General features: G+C 38.5%; 1 protein-coding gene across 43 annotated transcripts in view; it reads left to right on the plus strand.

The window, feature by feature from the left end:
- The window catches only part of DISP1 (dispatched RND transporter family member 1), a 195,130-nt gene that overhangs the window by 99,636 nt on the left and 72,159 nt on the right, over positions 1-23,335 (plus strand). For 3 of the 43 annotated variants that reach the window (XM_051821358.2, XM_051821372.2, XM_051821364.2), the window contains one exon: positions 1,009-1,075. The exons of 38 other annotated variants lie outside the window; for them this stretch is intronic. The gene's annotated coding sequence lies outside the window, so the exon portion shown is untranslated. Of the gene's footprint in view, positions 1-1,008; positions 1,076-11,895; positions 12,232-23,335 lie in introns of those variants that run through there. 2 more of the 43 variants (XM_002717490.5, XM_008268385.4) reach the window with 2 other exon arrangements.

The following is a 23,335-nucleotide window of genomic DNA, read 5'->3' on the forward strand; positions in this document are numbered from 1 at the left end:
CACAGCCAGTTAAGCCACCATTTGCAACTGTGACATCCTGTATCAGAGCACCAGTTTGAGTCCTGGCTGTTCTTCTCCTGATCGATCCAGTTCCCTGCTAATGGGCTCGAGAAGGCAGTGGAAGATGACTCAAATACTTGTGCCCTTGCAACCCACTCCAGAAGGAATTCTTCATTTAGTTTGGGAGGCCTGGACCATCCCTGGCCATTGTGGCCATTTGGGGGTGAACCCATGGATGGAAGCTTCATATTCTCTATCTGTCTCTCTTTTTCTTTGCCACTCTGCCTTTTGAATAAATCTTAAAAAAATCTGAGTTCATCTGTAGTTGTGCTGGGCACTTTTAGTCCTTGTTGTCAGTGTGTAAGTATCAGAATAACCATTATTGCAAGTATAATCAGAGATTGGGAAAAGCAAATGCTTCTGAAGTTATGCTTCTTTGATCTAAGTAAGAGGTATACATTTCAGCTTATACAAGATTAGGGACTATTTCAGAGATTTGTAACAATTCCATTTGTTCCTATATAGGGAATTGAACTCTATCTTTAATGCTGGATTGGACTTCTTGCAAAGCCAGCAGGGTGTGGACATGTGTTACCAAGGCATTGCACTTGGCAGAGAAAGGAATGAATGCTACATTGCCTAATATCCCATAGGGATGGAAAGTGGGAGTGGATAATGTTCCTTCCCTGTGATTAAGAGCTGTGTGGAATATGTAATGCATAATGATATTAAGGTTATTAACCTAAATCCTCAGGAATTCTTGGTCACTGACTGACGTATCAAGGAAGGCAAATACTGTTGGGTGCGTTAACAAGGCAGATGCCTTAATTTAGGAACAAAACAAAATTTACTAGTTTTCAGTTTTCATTCTCAAGCTCAATTTTTTTTTTTAAATCTGCCATTCTCTTGGAGTATAAGGCACTGTGAGTAACAGATATTTGTGGCGTCTAAATCCTGAATATTATTATTAGCATTGAGATAAATACCTTTTTTCTGTTTCTTTTTAAGGTAAAGGTCAGCTTGGTGGTATACTGTCAGTGACATAACTCAGAACTCTGATACAGGGACCTGCTTGGTAAATAAAGTGCTTTCTTACTGCTATTAATTATGTGTACTTATTTCTTGTTGCTGGTGCTTTTTAGTCAATATATCAGAATGCCATCTCCTTTGGTGTTTATAACTTCACTGCCTGAGTCTGTTTGTTACCTAGATGCCATGGTAATTTTCATTGTATGATTAGGTTGTGAGTTTTGTTATAAAGGCATGAAATATTTAAACTCACTTTAAATATTTCCCCCCTATATTTTTGGCAAAAGTTTTGCCATCCTAGGTTATTTGAGTGCCTGGAACAAGTTAAAGAAATCTATGTGTATTTTTCTTCTCCAGTGATGTTAGGACTGAGGATTCCTCAAATGACAATTATTAGTTTTATCTAGCTCCAGTTACAGAATTTTGAGTCTTTTGGGAATGCCACAATATAGTAGCACATATTATGGCAAAAATGTATTGGTGTGCACATTGAGATAGCCACCTGGAGATGTCCACACTTCCTAACACTATAGCTGGAGCATTTACCAGTTCACAGCCAGGAGGTCCATTCTGGCTGCCAACTCAGAAAAGTCTGCCATTCAGGAATGATAATGGTCATCCAGGAGTTGCCTAAGCTTTCAACATTTGGGTTTGCCAAATGTGCCAAAGATACCTTTTTTTTTCTAAGAGTTATTTATTTATTTGAAAGAGTTAAAGAGAGAGAGAGAGAGAGAGAGAGAGAGAGAGAGATTTTCCCACCCATTGCCTCACTACCCAAATGGCTGCAAAGGCCAGGGCTGTGCCAGGCTGAAGTCAAAAGCCAGGAGCTTCATCTGGGTCTCCCACATGGGTGGCAACAAGTGTATGGGCCATCTGCTACTGCTTTCCTAGGTGCATTAGCAAGGAGCTGGGTTGTAAGTGGAACAGCCAGGACATGAACTGGTGCCCATATGGGATACTAGCCTCACAGACAGTAGCCTTACCCTGTGCTAGCCCTGATAACTTGGTCTTTTTTTTTTTTTTTTTTTTTTTTTTTGACAGGCAGAGTTAGACAGTGAGAGAGAGACAGAAAGAAAGGTCTTCCTTCCCTTGGTTCACCCCCCAAATGGCTGCTATGGCCGCTGGCGCGCTGCGCTGATCTGAAGCCAGGAGCCAGGTGCTTCCTCCTGGTCTCCCATGCAAGTGCAGGGCCCAAGCACTTGGACCATCCTCCACTGCCTTCCCCGGGCCACAGCAGAGAGCTAGACTGGAAGAGGAGCAACCGGGACAGAATCCGGCGCCCCAACAGGGACTAGAACCCTGTGTGCCGGTGCCGCAGGCAGAGGATTAGCCTAGTGAGCCACAGCGCCGGCCAATAACTTGATCTTAAAGAGCCTGATGGTGAAGCACACCAATCATTCTGATAGATTATTTTTGTTGAAGAAGTGCCATTTGCTGAGCTTAGTGAAATGTGACCCTTAAATATGCTAAGATACTCTTTTACTTTCTGTGACTTAACCTGGTTTCTGCTGTGTCCCATTTTTAAACGTGCGTATTCTTTCAGCTAAGCATACATTTTAACCTAACAACATTGCTATGTTGGAATATTTCAAAGGGTCTGTAAGAATCCTAAGTAAAATATTCTAGCTTCTCATGATCTTAAATTCTGACATAAGTAAATATCTGTACTCCTTCCTCATTTGTTATTATGTGATTTCTTACCTTTTTACAGCAATCTCATGAATTTTATTTCACATAAACAAATTTATGAAGCCAGACATGGTATGACTTTCATAATTCTGAACTGTTTGAACTTTTGAATAACTAATGCATATGTTTTTAACATGTAAAACAACTCCCTCTACATTTGTGAAATACCTAACCTTTATGTTGTCTATCTTAGAATTTTGGTAGTTTAAATTTCTTTCCTTGCCAAAAGTAGTATTAGTACAATATTGTAAATTTTTTAAAATATTGTAAATAGATGATTGGTCTCTAATTTTCACTTACCTTTCTCCATACATCTTCACTACATTAGAAATTTGATGTGTCAGTTATTACTTTAGCAGTAGTGACGTATGTTTGTGTGCAGGTGACACATTTCTTTTGCTAGAGAGTAACTTTTGGAAAGTCAAGTTGTATGTCTATTTCATGATGTAAAGAAAGTGCATGTAACTGTGCATGTAACTTTCTCCATAAACATTCAAAGTCTGAAGTACACAAAATTTCAGTTTATTAGTGGTAACTCCTCTTAATATGTGCATACTACATTCATTTAGAGTTTGCTAACAAAGTAACAACTGAAAGGATTAGGAGAATGTTTTAATTAGATTAGAGTCAAGGCATAGTGGTCTTCATTCTAAGAGTAGGTCTCCTGCCAAGAGCTTCTATTATAAAAGTAAAGGTCACAGTTTGAAATCCTATATTGCAAACCAGAAATAGTTCGGTAACTCTCCAGAGCTCATGGATTACTTATGCTTTGTGTTTAAATCCTTGAGCTTCACAAGATTATATTCTTAGATGATCTACAGGCAAGTTATTTTGTGGAAGCTGGAATGATTCCTCTTGCTTTTGATATAAAACTGACAAACCTTGGCCTCCACTCCTCCTCTAAAACATTTACTGTGCTTTATGTTGGAGAAAGGCTCTTGTTCCAGACAAGCTTTTGGTTAAAGAGGGCTGGAAATTTTGCCTATTTTGCATTGCATAGACTGTTTTCTCTTTCCAGAAAAATGAAAGATCACTTTTCTTCTGCAATCTACTGATCTCCATACTTTATGCTTTAAAATGTGTGCCCTGGGGGTGGGCATTGGCCTAGTGGTTAGGCTACCAATTGGCTTCATCCCCTAGTGGAGTGCCTGAGTTCAAATTCTGGCTCCACTCTCTGTTTCAGTTTCCTGCTAATGTACACCCTGGGAGGCAACAGTGGATGGTGCAAGAGGTTGAGTCCCTGGCAACCACATGGGACAATCAGACTGAATTCTTGGCCTCTGGCTTCAGCCAGGCCCAGTCCCAACTGTTGCAGGCATCTGGGGAGCCAACCAGAAGGTGGGAGATTTGTAGGTCTGTCTCTCATTCTTTGACTCTCAAATAAAAATAAATAAATAAAATATGTGCCCCAGTTTTGGATCTCTCTGGAAATTTTTAGTAGTATATAGATTACTATTGAGTAAACTTCATTCTGTATAGCTACAATACTTTCTGTATTATTGATAAGATGCATATGGCTTCCTAGTTTTTAATCAAATTGAGCAAAGGGTGTAATGAATAAAAGCTAAAGTTTCCCAGATTTATTTGTTTCTGAGACACTTTATCACAGAAATTGTATTTGCTGCAATAAGATTAATTGGCAATTAAGCAGAAAGTATAGAGACTGCTACATTTAATGTCTTACTAAAGGGAAAACACTTTTATTTATTTTCTTTGTATAAAAATACTTCTGACAATGCCAAGGATAATCTTACCTTAGAAACAAAACAAAGTGAAAATTTAAAAACTGCTCAAGAATAAGCTTGGATATTAGCTTCTGGACTGATCTCTACTGTTTGAAGAGGGGGTGAAAAGCCAATTATTATTATTCCATATTATTCAGTATTCAGAATTGAAAAGCAGAGAATGGTGTAACATAGTGCTGTCATAGTTAAAATGTATTGAATCTCAGCTGTTGTTTCCTACCCACAACCATGGTGGAAGTGGTCCTCAGGGCCCATTTAAATCAGCAGGAAAATGGAATTTTGTATACTGAATTTAATTTTTTAGGTTACCTTTCAGTATTACATTTGTTCTGTCTAAAGAAGGATATATGTAATAGTAACACCTTGTAAAATGTCATTTATTCAATAAACATTTGTCAAGCATAAATATTTGACCTAGCACATGGTACAATGTACTTTATATCTCTTCCTGAGAAGTATAAATGTGAAAATTATAACACCTGTGCCTTTAAGTGTAGATTAGAGGGTAAAAGAGGCATGCAAATGATAACGTAAAGAAATCTGACACATGCTAAGTGCTGTGAAAGAGATCTCAGAGAGACAGCTTGGAGTAAGGTGAGAGGATTTCTGGCCTAGGTAGTGAGGCAAGGCTTCATGAAACATGTTATGTGCCATGTGCAGGAAAGGATCCATAGGGTTGCGGCAGTTAGAAATGTGAATGGAGGTCATTGCTGGCAGAAGGAAGAGCACACGCCCGTGTGTAAGCTTGCTTGGAGGCAGCACGTTGTTTGGCAAGGGCACTAAGTGGGAAGGGAGAGGCCCAGAAAATGGAAGCCTTGCATGCCAGCTAAGATGCTGAAACTTTACTAGGTGGGTCTGGGGGAGCCATTAGTGTCTCCTGGGCTAGGAGTAGCTCTGTCGGATCTCTCCTAAAGCGGTGGATCTAGAAGTTTAGGTTGGAGAAGTAGGAAACCCCATAGTGAGAATTGCATCTTTTAGTTCAGGGGAAAAGTAAGCTAAGAAAATGGCAGAGGAACTGGAGGGGGAAGGATGGATATATGTGGCCCCGCGAGGGCTTGAGAACGAATAAGCAAGGGCAGAAGTGGTGCAAAGGTCGGAGGTGGCTCCTGTCCTGGTTCGGGATGCAGCACGGATCAGGTTCAATCAATCAATATTTAAGGGACTGAGAGAGTGGATAGAAATAGGAAAATCAAGGAGAAAGTGAGCATACAACATAATGCCTATTTTAGATTATTGTTTGAACTGCTGGCAGGACATATATATTGAAATGTCCTTAGCAGAAACTACAAAAATAAAACTTAGAATAGAACTTGAATGTGATATATAAGCAGGAATCATGAAGGAGAAAGAACACAGAACAAGATTAATGGATACTGCTCAAAAATTAGGATAAGAAAATTAAGAGAAATACTGAGAAAATGGAATATAAGTTAAAGATGTAGAGATTGTTAGAATAATGGAAACTGAATAAGGAGAAAAGAGAAATACTATCAGGATTGGAAAATGAAGAAATATAAATAAAATAAGTGTTGGGAAATGCCATTGAGTTTCACTTTTTAAAGATTTATTTATCAGAGTGGCAGGGTTGGGGGGTGGTGGCGCTCTCCTATATGGTGGTTTGCTCACTAAATGCCCACAATAGCCAGGGCCAGGCCAGAGTAAAGTCAGGAGCAGGAACTCAATAATCCATGTCTTCTACATTGGTGGCAAAGATCCAACTACTCGAGCCATTACCAGCTTCCTAGGGTGAGAACTGGATGAAGTTAGAATCAGGAGCAGAGCTGGGACTTGAAGCCAGGCATTCTGACGTGGGATGTGGGCATCCCAACTGGCATCTTAGCTGTTAGTTCAAGTGCCTGTCCCTCTGATTTTCACTTTTGTAGGAACAGTTTTATTAGACGGAGGGTAAGGATGTAGGAAGTGAAGGAATGGAATGGAGTGAAACTCGAGTAGTATCGAATCTGAAAGGAAAGGAAAAGATGGTAGCTTGAGGACTAGCAAGCCAAAGGAAGGAACTTTTTTTTTAGCCTGCGGGGTAGCAAGTTATTTTATAAGTAAATAAAGGACAGGGTGGGAGAGATGAAGATGAACTTGAGGATGAGGGAGACAGAGTGAAGGACATGGTAGGTAGTAAAGCTCTCGAGCAGTGCTGTTCAGGAGAACTGTCTGCAGTGATGGTGGTGGTCTCCATCTGTAAGAGCCAGGGCAGGAGCCAGGAGCCACAGGGCCACAGAGCCACGGATCACGTGTCACTGCTGGGAACTTGGATTGTGCCCAATGCAGCTAGAGCAGTAACCTTTTAATTTTATTTAATGTGAATTAATTCAAAACCAAATAGTCGCATGTGGCTTGTAGCTACTTTACTTTGTAGCAAAGATGTAGTATTTAAGTAGATAGTCCTGAGATGTAAGGGACAAGTTTCAGAAAAAGCTTGAGGTAGAGATGGTAGTGTTTGAAGGACTCGTGGTCCAAGAGTTTACTTCTTTTCCACAAAAAAGGCAGCATTATCTGTGGGGAGGGTGGAGGGAGGGAGCATGGGGGAGATTTTCAGCAATCCCTGTGTCCAGTTCCAGTGGAGAACTGGGAGAGAACTGAATCACAGCAGCACTGAGAGCCCTCCAGAGGCGAGAACGTGCATTTGCCTTAGTTCTCTGCTTCCCTGTGTGGTCACTCTTGGTAACTACCAAACTTGGCAGGAAGAAAAAGAAAAGGGCAGGCAGAGCAAGTTTAGGGGAGATCTTTCACAGGCTAGCATGCTGGTGGAGGAAATCAGTGCCGAGCAAGTGAAGTTAGCAAGGGGCATGGAAAGACTCTAGAGCTGAAGGTCTTGATAAGGGTGAAGAGCAGATTCTTAGATGTGTGACTGTGGAAGACGGGTACCATCATAAAATTGTCTTCAGTCAGAATTGCAGGGTTTGGAGGTAGAGTTTCAGCAAGAAATTAGTAAGAAAAAAGCTATAAGATTAGGAACCATTATTGTCAGAGGGAGGAGTATACAAGACTGAGACAAAGTTCCAGATTCCTGGAATTTCAGCATCTCATGATGATTTTGGTTTCGCTCCAGTTTTCCTTGCTGCAGACTCAGTAACTCAACTCAATCTATAGTCTTTTCTTCAATAATCCAAATTTCAGTAGTAAAACAGGGATTTATTTGATCTATTTACAGTTACTGTCATAAAAACTGAGTTCAGAGCCTGTGAGATCATCTTGTCTAATGTTTAGATTTTATAGATAGGAGACTGTAATGTCTGGATGAAGTGTCTAGTTCAGGGTTAATCTAGCTGGTGAGTACACGTCAGTTATTCCCCACTTCCCTGTCCTGGGCCATGTCCTGAGCATATAGTGTTCTGGTCTGAAATTTTCAGTGAACATCGAACAGTTTGTGCTGCAGAAGCATTAAAATACAATAGGGAATATTGTCTGCAGAACTTTCCTGTGACTAGTTTTTCTGATCTTGTGCTTCCAAATTAGTAAACTGTTGACTATACTGAGAGAAAAATTTGCTGAAGCATTGTTCTGCTGTCTCCTTTAGACCATAGATGACTCATTCATAGCTGTTTTATTTAACATTAAAAGATAAATAGACACAACTTTGATCTGTTAATAAATATAACAAAATATAGAATTACACTTTGGACTAGAGGGGGAAAAGTTTGTTAATCAGCAGGTTTTTTTTCCTTTTTTTTTTTTTTTAAAAAAAAAGATATATTTATTTTATTTGAAAGGCAGAGTTACAGAGAGACAGAGGCAGAGAGAGAGAGAGGTCTTCCGTCTGCTGATTCACTCCCCAGATGGCTGCAATGGCTGGAGCTGCACCAATCTGAAACCTGGAGCTAGGAGCTTCTTCTGTGTCTCCCACACTGGTGCAAGTGGCCCAAAGTGTTGGGCCAGCGCTCCCACTGCTTTCCCAGGCCGTAGCAGAGAGCTGGATTGGAAGTGGAGCAACTGGGACTCAAACCAGCACTCATATGGGATGTGGGCACTGCAGGTGGCAACTTTTCCACTACACCACAGCACTGACCGCTGTTTTAAAAAGTACTGGATGCTGTGCTTCTCTCGCCTGCCTTTGTGTCTTTCTCCTTCCCTCATGCCCTTTTGTTTTTCTGATATTGAGGAATGATACCTAAATCATAGGATCTATCTCCTTTTTGGTTAAAATAATATATTGAGATACATACTGAAGTGATTCAAAATAATCAAAATAATCATGATTATTTATAAAATAATAATTATTCCATGTGACAACACCAGAAGTATACTTTAAGTTGTCTATTTTCACATGGACCTCCCAAATATTTAAATAAAATGATTATATGTACAAATCAGTAACCTGTGAATGTATAAACAAACATTTTCCCTTTTTAATCCCTCCCTATCTCCACCGCCCCCCCCCCCCAGGTTGGCTCTTTTTAAGGCAGACTTAGGAGATATGGAGATGAAAGCTGCCTTTCCTACCCTCTAGGAGCTCAGACCTTGCCTTTGCTGCAGTGAGTGGCTCTCAAAACGTGTGTCAGACCGGCAGTGTCAGCATCACTGAGGACCTTTCAGAAAAGCAGATTCTTAAGCCCCAATCCAGACCTTCACGCTCCAAATTTGGGGGCCTGGGATACAGTAATCTGCATTTTCCAACCTCTCCAGGGAATTCTGATGCACATTCAAATTGAGAACCTCTGGTCTAATGTCTAGAACTTTATGCCTTACTTAATTTTTATGGACATATGATTCATATCCCAAAGAATTCACCACTTTAAAGTATATAATTCAGTGGTTTTAAATGTATTATACAGCCATCACCACCAATTCTAGAACATTTTCATCACCCAACAATAAACTCCGTAACTTCTAGCAGTCATTCCCCATCTCCTGTCCCTCACCCCCACCCCTGTCAACCACTGATCTACTTTTTATGTTTAAGAGTTTGCTTCTTCTGGGAATTTTGTATAAATGGAATCATATAATATGTGGCCTTTTATTTCTGGCTTTCACTTTGCAAGTTTCATCTGGGTTGCAGTGTGTTATCAGGTCATTATTTTTTATGGCTGAATAGTATTCCACTGTACTGGTTTGCCACATTTTCTTTATCCATTCATGTTTTGATGGATATTTAGGTTGTTTCTAATTATTGGCGATTATGAATAAAGCTACCATGAAAATTCATCTACAGGTTTTTATGAATGTATTTTCAATTCTCTTGATTATATGTAGAGTTTGTTCTCGTTAGTTTTGGTAATTATGTATGTAAAGTCACATTTGACACTGAATTAGCAAATACTGAATTATTGCTCCTCAGAGAAATACAGGGTTAGGTTACTCTGAGCCAGACTCAGATCACAGTGTTTGCATCAGTTGATCAATAGAAACCATAATCTTATTTTATGTGTGTTTCTGTTTAAATGCTCTTTATCTAACACATATTGTTGATTCATTAACATTGAACTCACATCTCACAGCTCTATAACTCATGTCTGAACAAAGTTTATCTAACACATAGATTTTCTTTGAAAGACACACAATTGCCTTTTTGCACTTAGAAACACGAGGCAGCACTTCAGCACTACACTTGGGGGCTATTTTAAACGATGAAATCATCAACAAACAGCACACACAAAAAATGTGTCAAACATGACATTAAGTAGACTGTGAAAGGCCCATTTGTTTACAGTAGGAGAGCCAAGCCTCAAGAGTGTCATCTCATTTGACCTTAACTGGGAGCATGCGCATCAGCTGACCCAAATTTTTCACCCCCTGAACATTGACATGTCTGAAAGACTGCGAAAGCACCACTGGGATTATTGGGGATTACAAGTAAATGATGGTGAGTATGGATTTGGAAAACAGGGAGGATCATCTGTACCTAGGAATGGAATTGCTGGGACATATAGTAATTCTGTGTTTAATTCCTCAGAAACTGCCAAGCTGTTTTGTACAATATTGAACATTTCACCATCAGTGTGTAAAGGTTTCAGGTTCTTGCTATCCTTGACAGCACTTGTTAGTTTTCCTTTTATTTTTTATAGTCATACTTGAGGATGTGAAGTAGTTTTTTATTGAATTTTTCTTTTTTTTTCTTTTTAACGATTATTTAGTTTATTTGAAAGGCAGAGTTAGAGAGAGGCAAAGTTAGAGAGAGAAAGGTCTTACACTCCCTGGTTCACTAGAGAGAGGCAGAGGCAAAGAGAGAGATTGGTCTGCCACCCACTGGTTCACTCCTCAAATGGCTGCAATGGCCGGAGCTGCGCAGATCCGAAGCCAGGAGCCTGCAGCTTCTTCCAGGTCTCTGTCGTGGGTGCAGGGGCCCAAAGACTGGGGCCATCTTCCACTGCTTTCCCAGGCTGTAGCAGAGAGTTGGAATGGAAGTAGAGCAGCCAGGACTCGAACTGGTGCTCACATGGGGTGCCTCCCAGCACTGCAGGCAATGGCTTTACCACTATGCCACAGCGCCTGCCCCTACTTGCATTTTAAGTCGCTAATCATGTTGAACATCTTTTCATGGGCACACAAGTGCGTCGGCCATTTGTATATTTTCTGCAGAGAAATTTCTATTCAAAGTCTTTACCTCTTTTAAATTGGGTTGTTTGTTTTTTTTATTGTTGAGTTGAGCAAAGGTGGTTTTGTTTTGTTTTACATATTCTGGTTGCTAGACCCTTAGCTATATGAGTTATAAATATTTTGTTCCATTCTGCCCATTTTTTCACTTTCTTGAAAATGTCCTCTGATCTACAGGTTTTATTTTGTCGAAGTCCATTTTTATGCATTTTTTTCCCTTTGCACTTTTGAAATATTTGAAAGTGTAGTCTTCATGTAATTAATGAATACATCCTGCTGAAAGAATTTTTTATGTATTTTTCTTATCAGAATCCTGAAGAGTTGCTTTCATGGTTTCAATGAATCATCACCTCTGTCATTTGTGAATTTAAACCGTTCGTATGAAGGTGTTTACAAGGTTTCTGTGTTGTGATTGTGGTTTAAATACTGGCATCATCAGTGCCATACATTTATCAAAAGCAGTGTCAAGTTCATTTAACAAACTGCTGTTTGTTTTGTTTAGAAAATTTGTAGAAAAACACTTCACTTCTTTGACTTATTCTTTCCTCTTGAGGAAAGCAAAGTTCTCTTAAAACTATGAACTCTCTGCCCTAAAAGCAGGGCCTCAAGAGCCATTTGTGAAAGAACACAAAAATCCCCGGAACTTGGAAATAAACACAGATTGGTGTTTATTTGTGTTAGTTTAAATGTAGTAGCCCGATGTGTCAGAAAAGTGAATCTGTAACACTTAAGTTAGACTAAGCAAGCAAATAATATCAGCTAACATGGCTTTAATCTACTAAGTAACTTTAAATCCAAAAGATCAAAGGAAGTTATAACTAAAAACAGCCCTTTGTGCAATTTCCCTGTAGAAGCAGGAAAAGGCTAGAAATTACATGTCACCTTCATATCCTGGCTTGCTGACCTGGTGCTCAGATCAAGACCCTCTGTATGCCAGCTGTTACCATTATTAAGACCTTGCCCTGAGGGGTTAAGCAGGGAAAAAAACTCTCCTGTCCTATAGGAGAGCAAACACAGCAAGTTCCAGCCCCCAACACGCCTCATTCAGAGCTCTCTGCGTGTGCTTGTCATTCAGCCTGTCCCGCCGCTCTGGGGAGCTGCGCCTGCCAACCCTGCCTTTCTGTGGAGCTGCGCTCCTGCAGCCGGTTACAGCGGTTGCTGCTGCAGTCTGCAGTCGCCTGCAGGCCACAGAGCCAGGGAAGTTGCCTCTCTTAACGTAAAGGTAATCCATTCACTCTTGCTTCTTTCTGTGCGAATTTGTTATTTGGGGATAATTTATTTTAGAGCTGCACTTAGTTTCTAGGGTTGTATTTAAAATTCTAACTCACAGGTTTGTTTGTTTTCTTTCAATGTAAACTTCAAAACAGCGTTTTAATGCATTTTGAAGTCTTGTCGTTTATTTGAATTACAGCCTACAACTGTAAGATAAGGTCAGCTATATCTTCAGTATATCAAAATGTGCTTTCTTTATGAAGTTGGAAGAAAACATAAAACCTAAAGTGGTGTATGTTGTTCTCTTACTTTTAGGTTCTTGTTTAATTACTAAGTCAGAAACTTTTTGGAAAATATGTACTTCTGTCATTACCAGCTGATAGAAAAATAAATGTAGAATCACAGGAATCACTTTAATCACCTTTATGAGTTAAATATTTTAAGGAGACAGTGAAACTTTCCAACCTACAATGAGAGAAATTTGGTAAAGATACCCACTTGAGAATTAAGCTTCAACAGCAAGTTTAATTCTTATCAAAGTTCGTTTCTGATACACAGCTTGGTATACACCTTCAAGTAGTACTTGAGTTGATGAAGTGTTTCATGCATTGTATGCATTTTAATTGTAACAGTGGTAACTACATTATGATTTGATTTCCTACTTGAAGCACAAGTAGAATATATTTGCTTTATTGACTTTTCCTTAAAATGAGAGTGATGATTTATATGTAACTGATAGAGAACTTGAAACTACTTTAACTTATAAAATAGTTTTAAGTCTGGATATAAATTTTTTAAAGATTAAGTAGAAAATTTAGTGAAAATAGGTATTGTACCCATATCATTGGCTGACCATAAATGCCTTTCTTCAGTGGTATTTAAGGAAGTAGAGAACACACAATTTGATGAAATTTTCTTGTAACAACAAATATTCCTGTTGAAAGAAAAACAGTGAAATGTATCTTCTTTGCTACAAGAGGATGGTTTTAAATATGATTTTTATAATTAATAAAATGCTAGTTTCCTTTGATGGCTAAGAAATCACAAAACTCTATAAAATAAGTTCTAAACTAATGAGTATTTCACTTGTAGGTAGCAGGTTTACTACTTCCCACAGTTTTATTGTCTGCTGACACATTTCTACCTTTCAGTTAAAGTACTCTTTTTTGCATTATTTTATGTATTATTAGTCATTCATCTCCAATAGACTATCTTAGAATGCTTTCATTGCCAAAATATTGGATATTGGAATATCTTATTGGATTATAACTTGTTTGAAACTTTTTGTCAGTGTACAAAAATAAGGCAGAATATGTACTCATCTGGTTTACATCTTAGACCTAATATTAGAATTGTGGATATGAACTGTTTGCATTGATTATGAAAAAAAATGTATAATGTGTTAAGTGTTTAAAATATTGCCCTACAAAGAAAACAGTTTAGAAAATACTGTTAACCTTGCCTCAGTCTGGAAACTGATATAAAATTGACTCATCCAACACTGAAGTCTAATACCACTTGTCTAACCTAACCCCAGTTGTTGTAGTTTCTATTGAACCAATGGACTATTGCGACTCTTGGGAAATCTGCTTTTCAGTATTTGCTGGGCACGAATTCTTTACCTTCTGTTGTAACTGCTTTGTGTTCTGGGATTGGATATGAGCATTCTTTGTGATTCTTTTAACTCATACTGGGTGATGGACTATGTGAGCATTTCCTACTTTTAAAACATTGCAGTTACAGATCTCATCCAAACACAATATGTAAAACTGAGTTGTTTAGGATCAAGGCAAATGAACTACATTATTTTTTGGGAAAAAATAGAAATAAAATAACTAAAATAAATTAGAAAAGCTAGGCTTGAGGAAGAGGGTGACTCTTTGTTTTCTCCATCTTGATTTCTGTTCTCTGATGATTTTAATAACTTAAACAGGCCCCTCTGTTACAAGCACACATACTTGGGATGCATGAAAGCTATTTAAAGGAACATAGTAGGTGCTTATTATACTCATAAGATTGTTAAATAAGGATACTTACCTACTTAACAGAAAAAAACATGATTTAATTAACTTTTGTGGGTGAGCAAGAATCCCACATCAACGGTGAAAGTAATTTCTATGCATCTAACATACACAAGAAAGCATATAGCAGAATTTATGAGCCCTTGTAGTGACAATTTCAGTAAGAAATAGAAAAAAGATTTGTCAAAATTGCTCCTAGGCTCTTAATAACAGTTAATTTAGTGATCCAATTCAAATGGGAAAAAAATTCTTTATAAAGTTGTTTTTCTAAGCTTAAAGCAAATCTGAACCCTTGAAAGGAAAGCATATCTTTAAAGTTTCATACAAACAGTACCTTGGGTTTCCCTAGTTGCTCAGTGGACTAAGGGATACCCCTGCAAGGTTATTTGCCGGGCTCTGCAGGGAAGAACCCATGTGGGGAGATGCTGTAGGAAATTTGATTTGCTACTTCTTAGACTTCCCAGAACTGCAGGGAGTGGGGCCCGGGATCAGATACTTAACATTTGTGGGAAAAGTGTAGATAGTTTTAAGTGTAGTATTAAAACACAGCATACTACCATCTAAATCAAACAACTTCTAAGTACTTTCTGGTGATTGATCTTAGTTTTTGGCTTTATGAAAGGCATTTAAAAAATTCTCTCACATTCTTTAGCCTCAGAATATGTGGGAGTAGAATTTTCTGCTTTTGATTTACCCCAGGGATGGTTTTTCCTTCGAGCTGCCAAAGTTTTGAGGTTTTAAGATGTGTGAAGCATTAAACGTTCATGGTGTCTTTCGACAGGCTTGTGATCTGTTCAGCGAAATTAGTTAAGCTCAGTAATATGATCCTGTTTCTGCTGGGAAGAGCTGTAGTGATACTGAAAGATTGCAAAGTTGTAAAGCTGCCCAATTGGTGATTTCAGTTGAGGCAAAATAGTTTCAGATCAAATCTCATGACCTAAAGGCAGACTTACTCCATCTTGAGTTCCCTGGTTTTATGAGTGTCTTGTAATTCTTATTTGATGGGGATACGAAGCTAGAGCATGTCTAGATCTGGAGGTTGTTTGACCCTCAAATTAGAAAGTTGAAGATGCTTAAAATGCAACCAGAAATGTTGCCCCCCTTCCTGGCCTGGAACTTTGGGGACCATGCTCTTTAATACAGGAACTTGCGACTTCATTTAGAGCAGAGACTGGGGATACACTTTTTCTGGAGGGGTTAAATAAGCTTGTTAGTCAAATCAACTCTTTCCTACACTTTCTGCAAAAGATCTGTAAGTAATGGATTGACAACTTGCTTCACATTTCTACAACATTGTTGTACACAAGTGTGCACTGTGTCTTCTTTGAGCTTAGGCCTCATTAAGGCTTTCTCACAACATCCTTGTCCCTACCCTCCCAACTTAAGATGAACTCTAGATGCAACCTCTTTTTGTTGTGAGCAGATAAAACCCAAAAATCCCTGTGAAGTTGGTAAATACTGAGCATGTCTAATATGGAATTCTAGATTCAACTTTTTTTTTTTTAATATGCAGCAGTATTTTGCAATGCAAGCAATATTTTCTGAATGTTGGGTATTTTGAGTGGCAGCTCCTTGCTCTTATAAATTTATCAAGACTGATTATTAAAAATATAAATCAGTGGTTTTCAGCCCTGGCTGAACATTAGAATCACCTAGAGAGCTTTAGAAAATAAGATGCTAATGCCCACACTCCATTACAGTATGAAGTAATTCAGAACCTCTGGGGCCAGTACCCTGGGACTGTGGTGTTTTTTTTTTTTTTTTTTTTTTTTTTTTTTTTAATTACCACAGTGATTCTGATGTGCCAGAGTTGAGACTGCTGCACTAGACATGTAATTTTGTGAATATTTGTTGTAAGTATTGCATTCTCTGTAAGACTCATAGCAGACTCTGGATAAATGTCTTGTCTGGTTCTTGGGTTAAAAAACATTTTTTGGGAGGACTTTGTAGAATGTTTTTAAGTGACCATTATTTGGTATTTCTGAATATAGAGTGCTCTTATAACTTTTTTTTAATCTTCTTGGTTATACAAATTAGCAAAATTCCCCAGACTTAAGTTCCAAAAGAAATCAGTGCAGTTTAACGGAGTTTAAACCCATCTGAAATAGGGACATAAAGATAGAAGAATTCTTTCTCTTGCATTGATGCTTATGGATATAACATTTATAACATGAGTGGGGAGAAGTGTTGAATATTATATAGAATGGTAATGTTTGTGGAGGAGCTTGGAAGAAAGATCTCTAAAAATTGCTTCAGTAATTACAGTTTTTCTCTTGAAATGCATATTTAGGGAGATGTTGTGGACATCATTTATACTAGATTTTCAGTGATAAACTGCATTTTATACCCACATTTCTCTCCCCAGTATAGACCTGTTACCAAGAACATTAAACAAAAAAACCAAAATGGATTGATATTTCTCCAGCTCTGAGATTTCTATCATTCACTCACTCCTACACGTATAATTCTTTGTGTTAATAACCCTAACTTATTTCTAGCTATATAAACTGCTTTCTTAGCACATAGTTTTCAGATTTTCTCTGACACATGTAGTGTAATGTCTTCCTATTATTTTACTTTGATAATTTTTTTTGCCACAAATCTTAGTGGAAACATCATCTGGCAGTTGGATTTCCTTCTGTTTGTAAATATCAGAAATATGTTCTATAAAAGCAAACCTGGGGGCGATTCTGTCCACGTTCTGCAGCACTGGCATCCCATTTGGGTGCTGGTTTGAGTCCTGGGTGCTCTATTTCCCATCCAGCTCCCTGCTGATGTGCCTGGAAAAGCAGTGGAAAATGGTCCAAGTATGTTAGCCCTTGCACCCACATGGGAGACCTGGATGAAGCTCCTGGCTCCTGGCTTCAGCCTGGCCCAGCCCTGGCCATTGTAGCCATTTGGAGAGTTGAACCAGTAGATGGAAAATCTCTCTCTGTCTGCCTGTCTTCTCTCTCTCTCTAACTCTGCCTTTCAAATAAATAAATGAATCTTTAAAAAAAGTAACAGATTATCTTTATGGATTTTTATTAATATATATCATGTATATAATATTAAAAGAGATTAATAAAAGTGTTAGGTATATTTCATTTTCAAAGATGGTGTTTATAATCATCAGTTGAAACAATAAATTCAAATTGTAAAAGAATTCTAATCCTTCACTTTCAGATTTCCTAGAACTCAGTTTGTTTTTCATGGTACAGTGGAAAAGCATACTAATATCTAATAGGCTTTATGAAATGTCTAAGTGTGTTTTGTGGTATAGATATTTAAATATGTAATGTTTGAGACAGTGGTTTCTGACTTATTGTCTATAATACTTAAGGGGAATAGTAGAAATAATACCTTATTTTTTTTTAAGATTTATTTATTTATTTGTGAGTCAGATTTACAGAGAAAGACAGAGAGACAGAGGGAGAGAAAAAGAGACAGAGAGAACACTTCCATCCGCTGGTTCACTCCCCAGATGGTTGTAACAGCTAGGGCTGGGCTAGGCGGAAGCCAGGAGCCAGAAGTTTCATCCAGGTCTCCCATGTTGGTGGCAGGAGCACAAACACTTGGACCATCTTCCGCTGCTTTTCCCAAGCCATTAGCAGAGAAATGATTGGAAGTGGAGCAGCCAGGACATAAACTGGCATCCGTAAGGGATGCTGGCATGGCAGGTGGTAACTTTACCCGCTATGCCACAACACTGGCCCTAATGCCTTATTTTTAAACAGTTCTTTGCAATATATAAAATATTTATAAGTAATTAGGTGAAGACATTTATAAGTATTCTTATTGAAGGAGAATTTTAACAGTAGAAAGTTCATGAACTCAAACAAAAATTAAGAATATTTATCTGAGAAGGGAGGATTATATTTATTTAAAATCATTCTTTTTAGTTCCTTAAAAGTGTCCATTTCTTTGATTAAAGATACAGATTTTGCTGTCAGGTTACACTTACATTATTCTGATATAATCCAAATACTACATGACAACAAAGTTCAATCCACTGCCTTGCTTTTCCAGGTTTGCATAATATGATACATGGATGGAAAACATGACTCCTTAATTTAGTGAAATATGCCTCTGACACTCTTGAATGCCGAGTTGTACCTTTAAAACTATCTTGGGAAATGTTGAATTCAGAGGCTATTTTTCATGTGGCCCTTCAGGTGGAATTTTATGTCAGTAGTCTCCAGGGGTTCTATAAAAGCTAGTTGAACTTGACACTGCCCTAGGGGCATCCCTGTGTAGTAGAGCACCCTTACTTTTAGAGTCATGCTAGTTATTTGGATATTACTTTAATATTTTTGATATATTTTAATATTTTTGCTTTTTTTCCATGATGGGTTTAATAGTATTTTTGTAGGAGTATTGTGAGGAATGTGCTTGACATAGTGAGATAATTTAAAAAATTTAATAGTCCTTTGAGGGGAAAAATATTCTTAGAAGTAAGACCTCGCTGATGTCCTTCTATTGTTTAACTTTATAGCCCCACCACAGAATTTAACTAAACAACAGTTCTTTGTCAGTTTCATCTGGCATTTGTGAAGCTATTTATTTATTTTTCTGGCTCTGGCAATAAATATTAATAGACCAGCTTAGTATTGGTGATCAGAAATGAGGTCATCCTTTTATCATAAGCATCAAGCAATTTTAGAGGAATCATTTTTATATTAAAACAGGTTTGGTAAATAATGGATACAGATATTCCCAAGACTGCCTTTATGCCTCACCTAAAAAGACTTGAGATCTCTTTATAAAGCCGTCTTCTAATTTTTAATACCACTTAAAAAAGAAAAAAAGTAGGCAAGGTGCTTCAGTTTATCTTTGTGAGTTGCACTAAAAAATTCATCACTGCTTCCTTACATGGAATAATTTGGGAGTCATGAGATGAGCCACAGTTAAAGCTGAGTATCAGTTACAACTTCTGCTGTTAAAATGTGTTACTTTTATCTGCCTTGATTAGAAAAATGAACCTTAGTTTCTCTGTCAGTTTCCTGGTTGTTTTGTCCATTCTGCTTTAATTATACATCCTCTGGCCATTACTTGGGCTTAATTCTCTTGTAGCCTTCTCGCCTACTTTATGGCTTTGGCTTGCTACTCAAAATATGTCCATGGAATGGGCAGTGAGGGCTTGTAGTTGGAGGCTTTTTCCCTACTTCATGCATCTGCATTTTAACTGTCCCCAAGTAGCCTTTAAGTTTAGAGCACTGGTTTACTGATTTTGTTTTAATTTAATGAAACTGCTCTAGGAAGCATCACTCTTCTGAAAAAGATAACTGGCTAAAATATGGAGTCATGTTGGTGGCCATTTATTCAGTTTTGTACTATGAATCTGGTGAAGCAAAGGGTTGTTCTAAAATATAGCATCTGAACTTAGGGAATGTAGTTTCGCAGAAAGCTTTCAAACCTTGGCACTGGGCTTCCTAGCCTTACCATTTGTGTTCAGTACCTTGGGTACCTTTTTAGACTCTCCATGTCAAGTTTTCTTTGCAAATGGAATGGTAATGCCTGCCACACCTGTTTTTCTGAGGGCTATTAGAAGGATCTACTGAAGTGAGATCATGTGTGTGAAAGTGCTTTGAGGCTATGAAAGGCGTGTTCCATTATAGCTGTTGATGGGGATGAAGATGATGTTCCTTCGGGCAATATGAGCCCTGTTTTTGTTGAGGATAGTGATGGCTTTGCTGAGTGGTTACTGTGATAAGTAGAACAGGTCTGTGTGTTCTCTTCAACATTACATTTCGGTTTTCAGTTGGCAGTTTTCTGGCCATGCTAGCAGTTCTCATTCCCAGTTCCAACGAGCTGCCATCAGATTTTCTTAATGCTTTTTAGATGTGTTTGTACTCTGGGAGGCACCTAAATAGTTTGCATCCTTTGGGTAAATTTTGTGTCATTAACATATTTTAGTGTGTACTATGTTGATAAATAAAATGTCCATAATTTAAATAAATACAACTATGATTATGCGATAGCATTTTCAATGAATGCTACTTTTTGTCATTGAAGCATGATAATTTCCATAAATTTTATAGATGTAAATTTCCTGATTTCCAAACAAGAGTAGGATATAATTTTTTTTGACAGGCAGAGTAGACAGTGAGAGAGAGAGAGAGAGAGAAAAAGGTCTTCCTTTTTCCATTGGTTCACCCCACAGTGGCCGCTGCGGCCGGCGCACCGCCTGATCCGAAGCCAGGAGCCAGGTGCTTCTCCTGGTCTCCCATGCAGGTGCAGGGCCCAAGGACTTGGGCCATCCTCCACTGCACTCCCAGGACAGAATCCGTCACCCTGACCGGGACTAGAACCCGGCGTGCTGGCGCCACAGGTGGAGGATTAGCCTATTGAGCCATGGCGCTGGCTTAGGATATAATTGTTTTGACCCTTCTAATCACATGCACTCCGATGACTCTCTTCTCCCTACCTTTCAATATGATTGTCAGTATACTTCCCGGTAATGTCTATCTTAATAATTGTAAGACTAGTCATGATAATTTTGGTTCATTGATAGCTTTGGTTCAATAAATAATCATTTATATTTCCAAAAATGTGGAAGCTGTGAGATAAGAGATATGGAACCCTTTGTCTGAAAAGTTTGTAGTCATCTATTCTTGTTCCTTAGGTCTGTTTCATTTCCTTTGTATGCAGTTACTTGATAGATTGTATAGGGTATCAGTGTAAAAGAGTAGTTATATACCAAAAGATACACAATGTTTAATATACCCCGTGGCTGGGGCCAGCGCCATGGCACAGTAGGTTAATCCTCTGCCTGCAGCGCCGGCATCCCATATGGGCGCTGGTTCTAGTCCTGGCTGCTCCTCTTCGGATCCGGCTCTCTGCTGTGGCCTGGGAAAGCAGTAGAAGATGGCCCAAGTGGTTGGGCTCCTGCACCCGCATGGGAGACCTGGGAAGAGGATTCTGGCTCCTGGCTTCAGATCGGTGCAGTTCTGGCTGTTGTGGCCATTTGGAGAGTGAACCAATAGAAGGAAGACCTTTCTCTCTGTCTCTTCCTCTCACTGTCTGTAACTCTATCTCTCAAATAAATAAATAAATAAATAAAAATCTTTAAAAAATATATATATATATCCGGTGAATGTCTAATTATCCTTTAAGATAAAATAGTTTTGTCCCACTTTTTGCATTTAGTAATGATTATCTTTTGTTCATTGTTGTTCGTTGTGCTTCATTAGTAGTTTAATTATTTATTTTATTTGAAAGGCAAAGTTAGATTTTCCATCTGCTGACTCATTCCCCCAAATGGTGCAATGGCTGAGGCTGGGCTGGGCCTAAGCCAGGAGCTTCTTCCAGGTCTCTAATACATAGGGTGCAGGGGCCCAAGCACTTGAGCCGTCCTCTGCTGCTTTCCCAGGATCAGAAGTGGAGCTGCTGAGACTTGAACTGGCACCTATATGGGATGCTGGTGTCACAGGCAGTAGCTTAACCTGTCGGCCTCCTTCATTAACATTTCATTACTATAAAAAGAGACATAGTGAATACTGCAAGCAGCACAGAAAGGAAAATGTGAAAGTCTTCCCACTCTTCCAGATGACCCAGTCTAGCTCTCCTCTAGGAAACATTGTTAATATTTTCTTGTATCCTAGAAATGATCCACGTATTTCTAACTATAACTGCAAACACTTATACGTGTTTGCACACACACAAACGAATTTATACCGTAGCAGTTGTTCTGGAGCTGAGTTTTACTTACACACAATGATGTTCTTTGGACTTCTTTCCATAGTAATACATCCAGATCTAACTTACTTGTTTTTTATTGTGCAGAATACTCAAGAATGGATATGACAGAATTTAAGTCCCCTATTGATGATAATTTAAATTGTTTCTAGTTTTTACTGTTATAAGCATTGCTGCAATCAACATACTAATGCATACATATATTTTTGAAAGATTTATTTATTTGAAAGTCAAAGTTACACAGAGAGAAAAGGAGAGGCAGAGAGAGAGAGAGAGAGAGAGAGGTCTTTTATCCACTGGTTCACTCCCCAATTGGCCACAACAGCCAGAGCTGCGCCGATCTGAAGCCAGGAGCCAGGAGCTTCTTCTAGGTCTCCCAGGGGCAGGGGCACAAGGACTTGGGCCATCTTCTACTGCTTTCCCAGGTCATAGCAAAGAGCTGGATCGGAAGTGAGGCAGCTGGGACTTGAACCAGCGTACATATTGGATGATGGCACTGCAGGCGGCTGCTTCACCCGCTACACCACAGCACTGGCCCCCATACATATATTTTTACACATTATTTAAGTGTATTGAAAGGGTAAATTTCTAGAATTGTGGATTAAAAGATAAAGACATTTTAAAATTTAGTAAGTAGTGTCCTGTTACTCTATTAGAAGGTTGTACCAATTTGCAATTCAATGAATTTAAGAAGAAACGAAGACTTAGAGACAGTGAGAGTTTAAGTAACTTGACCCAGATTCTCAAAGTTAGTAGCTAGTAGAGTCCACTCTCAAACTCAGACCCACCCACGCTACAGATGTCTCAGTTGTCAATTTAAAGCAAAATTTTGGTTTTAAAACCAGGAAAATTCCATATCTTTTTATCTTCTTATCCTCAGTTAAAATATAATCAAAAGATGGTCCTTGGCCAAAGACCTTATAGCTCCCAAGTGCTAAATCACTCAGGATATAAACATGTTAGTTGGAAAGGTGAAATAGGGGGCATGAAACAAGGGGATTTGAATATATTGATGCTACCATATTAAATTCACAAACAGCAGGAAGTATACTAAAATATCTGATGTGGGGCCTGGCACACCTCAGCCAGTGCCCCAGGAATAGCTTTTTTTGGAATCCCCTGTGTGTTATGGCCCTGGGGAGAACAGGTGATTTCAACAGAGCTAACTTTATTCATTATGTTAGACCAAAAACTTACTTTAAACTTCTACCATAAATACTGTCAATACTGCAATTAGAATCACATAATATTACATTTATCACAATAGTTTGGGACAAGTAAAGGATATTTACATATTCTTTCGGGAACTCTTTATTTCATTTATTTCATTCCTTGTTAGTATCTTTAGTCTTGCTCTATCTATATTTATTCCTGTTCTCTCCATCATAGACTCAGACTGATTTTTTTTCCCTAATA

Source organism: Oryctolagus cuniculus, chromosome 13, assembly GCF_964237555.1.
Source record: "Oryctolagus cuniculus chromosome 13, mOryCun1.1, whole genome shotgun sequence".
Lineage (NCBI taxonomy): Eukaryota > Metazoa > Chordata > Mammalia > Lagomorpha > Leporidae > Oryctolagus > Oryctolagus cuniculus.